The 7,776-nt window shown below is 39.0% G+C and overlaps 1 pseudogene; it reads left to right on the plus strand.

Annotated features, from left to right (window-relative positions):
• The window catches only part of LOC115301525, a 16,089-nt pseudogene extending 8,520 nt beyond the window's left edge, over window positions 1–7,569 (plus strand).
• The last annotated feature ends 207 nt before the right edge of the window (window positions 7,570–7,776 follow it).

Here is a 7,776-nt window from a genome sequence, read left to right on the forward strand (position 1 = left end):
TGATTGTACTCTCTTGTTTTCTTCTTTAATGATTCTTAAATGTACTAAAAGTTTTCCCAGACATGAAATAATGTGACTATTTCAAGTGTTGATAAAGAAGGATAATACAAGTGACAGGAGAGCTGAGAAACAGCAGGAGGGGATGTGACTGGAGCTTCAGAGCATCTTGAGACAAGGTCCACAAACCCCAGAAAACAGTGGCCCAACCCAGCAAAAATTGTTGTAAGCACGTGTTACCAAAGTGGTAAAGACAGTGACATCACTTAGGAAACGTATTTATTTTCAGCTTCACGTTTTATTTTGTTCACATAGTTTCTATCTGCTAGTCAATATTCATACTCCAGAGAATGTCATCTTAAAAACTAAACAAAATGGGGCACCTGGGTGGCTCAGTTGGTTGAGCATCTGACTTTAGCTTAGGTCATGATCTCATGAGCTCAAACCCCATGTCGGGCTCTGTGCTGACAGCTCAGAGCCTGGAGCCTGCTTTGGATTCTGTGTGTGTCTCTCTGCATGTGCTCTCTCTCTCTCTCTCTCTCAAAAATAAACTTTGGAGCACGAGGTGACTCAGTCGGTTAAACATCCGGCTTTGGCTCAGGTCATGATATTGTGGTCCATGGGTTCCAGCCCCACATCAGGCTCTGTGCTGCCAGCTCAGAGCCTGGAACCTGCTTCAGATTCTGTGTCTCCCTCTCTTTCTGCTCCTCCCTCATTCATGCTTTGTCTCTCTCTGTCTCAAAAATAAATAAAAGTTTAAAAAAATTAAAAAAATAAATAAACTTAAAAAATACACAAAATAATATGTGTTTATTGTTAAATATGAAGAAATATAATTGATTTTAAAATAACGGTGTGGGGAAGAAAAGAACTAACCTAAGAAATTTTGGAAAATAGTATTTCTAAAGCAAAAGACCAAAAGAACTGTATACACATGCTGTCTTCTCATTAGTAATTTTTTTTTCTCCTAGCAATATGGGTTAGCGATTCTGAAACTGCTTTTTGGGTATACTAGGATTGCACAAATAAGTAAAACATATTGTAGATAATTAAAACCACATTTCCTGTGGTGGAGAAAAATATTACAACTAAGGAATAAGAAAAGGCTAAAATGAACCCTGTGGTGTTGAACTGAAATTGGAGGCATCAATATTAACCCATGGCTTTTAATATATTTTTACAGATAGATACAGAAATAAATACAGACGTGTGTGTATGTGGGTGACTGGACATACACATATTTTTAATCTGTCCACTGAGTGGGTCTTGAAGAAAAGCAAGCCCAGAAGCAATGAGCATACTTAGTCTCCAGATCTTGGTTTTTAAATACCATTCTCCAATGGAAGAAACCAAGAAATAGTTGATTTCCATACTGAGTTAGGGTAAATACAATAAGATCCTAGAATAACTTTTTATACCAGAGAATAAGTGATTGAAAAAGAGTGGATTATGTTGAAAGGAATAGGAGTCACACTACAGGAGCTCCTGGTGGCCAAACCTGGAAGAAAAAAGATGAGAGTATTAACTTATAATTAATAGAATAAAATAAATGTCCACGAGCCCATATTGATATAAATAATCAGACAGATAAATGGGGGAAAAGAGGTATAACTCTTTCTTACAGAAGAACTCCAATTCATCATGTAGAAGAGATGAGAGAAAAACAATCTTTATTAGGCAAACCCCACAGTAATGATTGCAAGGAAAAATCTGTGGATGGTTGCTAAATTAGTAGGTTAAAGTTTTAGGAGACACAGGGCGTGTGCATAATTTCAAAAGGTCTTACACAATATATTTTTTAAACGCAGAGGGAAAACATGGAGAAACTTAGCAAATGTCAACTTAAAATGATTAATGTTAATATCAACAGAATTAAGATATATTAACATCGGGTATATACTATAATATAATGCAGAAGATACCACTTCTGTGATGTTCCTGCCAAAAATGCATAACCTTAATTTAATTCTGAGAATACATTAGTTAATCCCAAATTGATAAATATTCTGCCAAACCATTGACAGGTAGACTTCAAACATATCAGTCATAAAAGCTAAGACGGAGGAGCTTGGGGAAGTATAATTGGAGAACTGTGGTAGATTGGAGGAAACCAAAAAAAATAATGATAATTAAATGCAGTGTGGAATCCTGATTTGGGTCCTGGAATGGAAAAACTGGTGAAATTTCATGAAGGTCTGTACTTTAGCTAATATTATGTACCACTATTAACTTCCTGGTTTCAAAAATTGTACTCTGATTATGTAAGATACTAATATTAGGGGAAGCATGATGAAGCGTGTATGAGAAGTCTATGTAGTCTTTTTACAACATTTCTATACATTTAAAATTATTTCAAAATAAAAAAATTTAAATACAATTAAAACCATGAGAAATCCCCTCATTGAAAAATGGTAGTATGACTCTTCATGATGTTTTTTCTATGTATGTACATGTTTTAAACAATAACAACAACAACAATTATTCCATGATGGTTAAAAATACAGACTGTGGAAGAACTTGAGTTCAAATCCCAGTTCTCCTACCTACTAGCTTTGTTAGCTTGGAAAATTTTTCTTTTTTTTGCATCTGTATTTTATTGGAATAACAGGAAGAGTAATAATAGTAGCATCCTTTAAAATTTTTTTTAATGTTTTTAATTTATTTTTGAAGGTGAGAGAAACAGAGCATGAGTGTAGGAGGAGCAGAGAGAGAGAGAGAGAGAGAGAGAGAGAGAGAGAGAATCTGAAGCAGGCTCCAGGCTCTGACCTGTCAGCACAGAGCCCTTAGCAGGGCTTGAACTTACGGACTGCAAGATCATGACCTGATGCTTAACTGACTGAGGCACCCTAGAACCCCTGATAGTAGCACTCCTATGTGAGTAATTGCTGGGAGCCATTTCTGAAATAAGGCAGGTTTGCAAGGCCTCCCACTGTCAGATGGCGACTGGAGTCTGCACCCACTCAACCCCACTCAATTTCTGCTTGAGCACGAACCCCCTAGGCACCTGACTGACTGATATCAGTCAGTCTTCTTATGCTAAAAATATGTGAATTGTACCTTGTGAAAAAAATTGTTATAGACTATCACATAGTCTTCTTATGCTAAAAATATGTGAATTGTACCTTGTGAAAAAAATTGTTATAGGAGTTTCTTCTTTTGTGATTATAGGAGCAAATGTCACACCTCCTGAGAAAACCCATTTTTCTTCCCCTCAGAAAACAGGCTATTGACCCCTGCTCACAAAGACCAAACTCTTGCCTTTGCTATGCTAAAAACTTTGCCTTGTATTTGAATGCTACAGATCCCTTCCTTCCCCATATTATAAACATCTAGTCACCTATTGATAAAGGTTATGCATGAGTCTTCCACCTATCTATGTTCTGGGAAATTTTTACATACCAAAGAATTTATCAGAAATTATTGCCTAAGGCAATTGACTCTTCTGTTTTGTACCCCATACATTTTTTCAATAAATAAAGCTGACTCTTGGGTGAGGATAGAGACACCTGCCTGGCGAGCAGAAAGAAGCCGAGGTTCTCTCACTGTCTTTCGCCTACACCGTTCATCCTTCAGGGAGCCCTGGACCTGCGGGAGCTGGACTCCAGTAAGTAATTACATACATACATACATAACTACAGGTTATGTGAATTAATACATTTAAAGCACTTAACACTATGTCTAGCACATAGTTAAGTTCTCAGTAAATGTTAGCTATTGTAAAGATGGCTTCCTGTTCTGTAACCCTGGACTAGGCAAGTATTTACAGACACTAGGTATTTAATGGCATGCATGAGGTACTTAGATAGGTAAGAAATATTCCTGGCCTGAGGAAGTAAAATCCTAGGTGCAAATTCTAGAATTACACAATATAACATTAGTATGATTATCTTGCCTTTTGCCTGATGGGAAAATATTGAGTTGAACCTCTTTTGTATTATCAGTTCAGACTCTAAATTTAACTACACAACCTCAGTTGACTGGTGTTTATTTTCTTCTTTAATGACATGAGCATTATATTTAAACAATTATAGAGTAAGATTATATGGGGATGGTATAATAAGAACCAAATATGTTTGACTCCCACTGACTTCCTTTCTGAGACTTCAGGAACAACAGGGAATCAAAACAGAAACACAGAGGATAAGACTTCTGATTGCCAGCGCCGATTGCCAGAGCCATAATCCAACAAGTTTGGAAATCCTTTGCTTTTATGTGACATGCTGAATTATTTGGCCGGTGAACTAAGATTTTGACAATCTGGCCACCATTCTTGGAAGTTAGTGAACACAGAGCCAAAGCTAGAACCCTGTCCTATGGCCCTTCCCAAATCTTCAAGTAAACATTGATGCTTTGAAAGGAGGAAAAGCAGGGCACCTGGGTGGCTCAGTTGGTTAAGCGTCTGACTTCCACTTACGTCATGATCTCATAGTTTATGAGTTTGAAAACCACCCCCCCCCGGCCCCCCGTAGGGCTCTGCGCTGGCAGTGCGGAGCCTGCTTGGGATTCTCTGTCTCTCTCTCTCTCTCTCTGCCTCTCTCCTGCTCATGCTCTATTTCAAAATAAATAAATAATCATTAAAAAGAGAAAGGAGGAAAAGCAAGGTCACTTCCTCTCTGGGAAAAGAGTGACAGTCCATTCTGTGAGGATAGACAGTCCAATCTGTATGATTATTGGGGACTCTGAGACCCTCATATTTAAAGGTTTCTAAAGACTGAAACAGTAGCAATATCACGTTGCTGGCTTTTTCCCTTGTCATCCATCCCATCCATACTGTTCAGGCTAAAGCATTATCGAACAGATGGCCTATGTCCTGATTATAGGAAAACAAAATAACAAGTCAGGGGAAGACCAGATTGGTAGAGAAACAAATTTCAGAGGTATCACTGTGTGTTGAAAACTCCTTACCTTGAGAAAGAATTTACCTCTAAAGCCCACTGGCATTTTAGAAACACAGCAGCTGATTTTGCTCAGCCAGTCCTTCAGGGAACTGCAGAAGGATAAACTCCTAGCTGCTTAAGCAAATACAGCCTTATCCACAAGTAACATAAGACTATGTAGTTTTTGCCACAATAAATTGCTTTCTGTTTTCCTTTCCCCCTTTAGTCTTCTACAAGTCCATACAATGCCAATATTGGAAATAGTCATATCAGTACAGTTTACTTTTAACTGGGGTCACATAAACCTGGAAAAACCACCCTGTTTTGAATTAACTTCTCTATAGGATAGGAATGTGTGGACTCCAGCTCTGAAATACCTATCTCTATCTCCTTGATTCTACTCTTTCCTTTCCCACTGCCCTTATCTTTTCTCCTCTGCACTAGTACAATGCTCTTGAATCATTTCCCTCCTTTTATTCTCTCCCCTGCTGTGGGCTGTTTTTTAAGTTCATAAATAATTATGTTATTTCTCTAGATCAAATTCTTTCATGGGTTTCCATTTTCTATGGATTGAAACCTAAGCTTCTTAGAATGACTTACAAGAATTTCCACAATCTGGGCGCAACCTGCCTTTCCATTTCACCTACTAAAATTATAGCTCGTTTCCCATTCTGCATGACACACATCAGATACTTTCCTGCCTCGTTCCCTTTGCACTTGTTGTTCCTTTCAGTGTATGGCCTTCTCCTTCTCTGGTACAATGGCAACTGGTTCATATTCACCTCATCCTTTCTATCTCAGTTTGAAAATCTTTTCTCTAATACTCTATTCTCACCCCGTTTGAATTAATCACTGTCTTATGGATCTCTATACAACTACTACAGAACATATCAGAAAACATCATACTACTATGTGTTTAGATTATGAGTTCCCTAAAAGCAGGTTCCACGAATTACTCATGTTGGTTTATCCCAGCATTTCTGCACTCAGTAGGAATTTAATAAATGTATGTGTAAGTGAATGAATAGACAAAAACTCTGACCCTCGTCTCTGGTGCACTCTAGGAGACTTAGGTAAATTTAGACAAAACTATTCTTCAATCTATGGGACCATCTTTTGCATTGTGGACAGTAAGCCTGTAAATGGTGTTCTTCAGTTGTCATGACAACCTAAAACACAGTTACACATTGCTCCTTACCTCCTGTGAGGGTGGTACTTTCTTAGTTGGAAACAATTGCTGGCTTGGCCTTTTCATTGCATTTCATGAAAAATCCAAACAGACCTGTGACCCTATGAGTAAAGAGCTATGGAATCATGCATTGCACAGTCTTCTCCCAGCTCATTGGCTGCACCTCTCCATTTCTCCTTCATGTTTTCAGCACTTGGTCCCTCTTCTGACTTCTGTTCTATAGGAAGTAGAATCTAGTCCCTTTCATGCTACCTCTTTTTCTTAGGGAAACAATTGTCAAATGGCCCCACCTGAATGGTCTGCCTTCTCCTTCCTGATATTCTGTTGAGAACTTTAACATTGTATTATTAAAGCAAATATTACATATTATGCTAATAATCAAATCATAGTTTTATATTTCCTTCAGGCATTCTCAAATATTACTTACAAGTTCCTGGGAAATTCAGTTCTATTTAGGGGTCTATTATGAATGGAATATTTTTGTTCCCTGACATCCCCCCCAACCCACCTGATTCATATGTTGAAGTCCTACTGCCCAGTGTGGCTGCTTTTGGAGATGGTGCTTTCATGAAGCTAAACAGGGTTAAGTGGGGTTATAGGGGTAGGTTCTGATCCAACAGGATTAGTGGCATTGTAAGAAGAGACATCTATGCTTCCTCCCTCTTTCCCTCTCTCTGTGTACTTACTAAGGAAAGGCCATGGGAACATGCAGCTAGATGGTGGCTTTGAACAAGCCAAGAGAAGAGGCCTCAGAATGATACCTACATTGTGTCTTTTCTGGTTATTATGCGTGTGTTACCTTGAGTAGCAAAGTTTCCCAGGACATTCTGTGTGAGGCCGTGCAGGAAGTCCTGCAAGGGCAACCAGCCAACCATCGGGAAGTTTTTGGAGACTGGATCTACAGATCAACTTGAAGAACTATGGCACTCAGAAAAACCAATGCTTCTTGGGCACCATCAGCCATAAGTCCACTCCCCGCCCCAAGCTATCTTTATGTATTTTGGGGGACCAGCATCACTGTGATGAGGCCAAGGCTGTGGGTACTCTCCACACATGGACACTGAGGCACTGAAGAAACTCAACAAAAATTAAAAAATTAGTCAGAAAACATGGTGTCTTTTTGGTTTCAGAATCTCTAATCAAGCAGATGCCATGAATCTTGGGCCTAGGTCAGAATAAGGCTGACAACGTCCCTTCTTGGCCCACAGTAATAACATGGTGGCCCAAGTGGATAAAGTGAAGTCCAAGATCAAATCCCAGGTGAATCTGGTGCTGTGTCTGGCATCAGTCAACAGTGGCTGTTGACTATGTGAAGGTGACAGGTAATGAGTTTGTGTACGATATCCATTTAGCTGTCGATTTCCTGGGTTGCTGTCATTGCCCAAGAAGAATTGACAGAACATCTGGGCTTTATACATCAAGAACACCATGGGAAGCCCTGGGCCTTGTACTAAGGCACAACTTAATAAACCCTTGTGCTACCATTACCTGTTTACCTGTCACTAGGGAGAGGGAGGTGCTTTGTGAGCTGACATTGCATGCCATATCACTGTGCTGATGACTGCAGTTTCTGGCACCCAGGGATGCCTAGTCATTTTTTCATACTACAAATGGAGTACATTCTACTTATGTTCAAAATCATGCAGTCTTATTATTATTTAAATCTTGGATACTAATAACATGTAGGATAACATCAAGACTGAAGTCCTTCTG

This window comes from Suricata suricatta, chromosome 1 (assembly GCF_006229205.1).
Source record: "Suricata suricatta isolate VVHF042 chromosome 1, meerkat_22Aug2017_6uvM2_HiC, whole genome shotgun sequence".
In the NCBI taxonomy this organism is placed as follows: Eukaryota; Metazoa; Chordata; class Mammalia; order Carnivora; family Herpestidae; genus Suricata; species Suricata suricatta.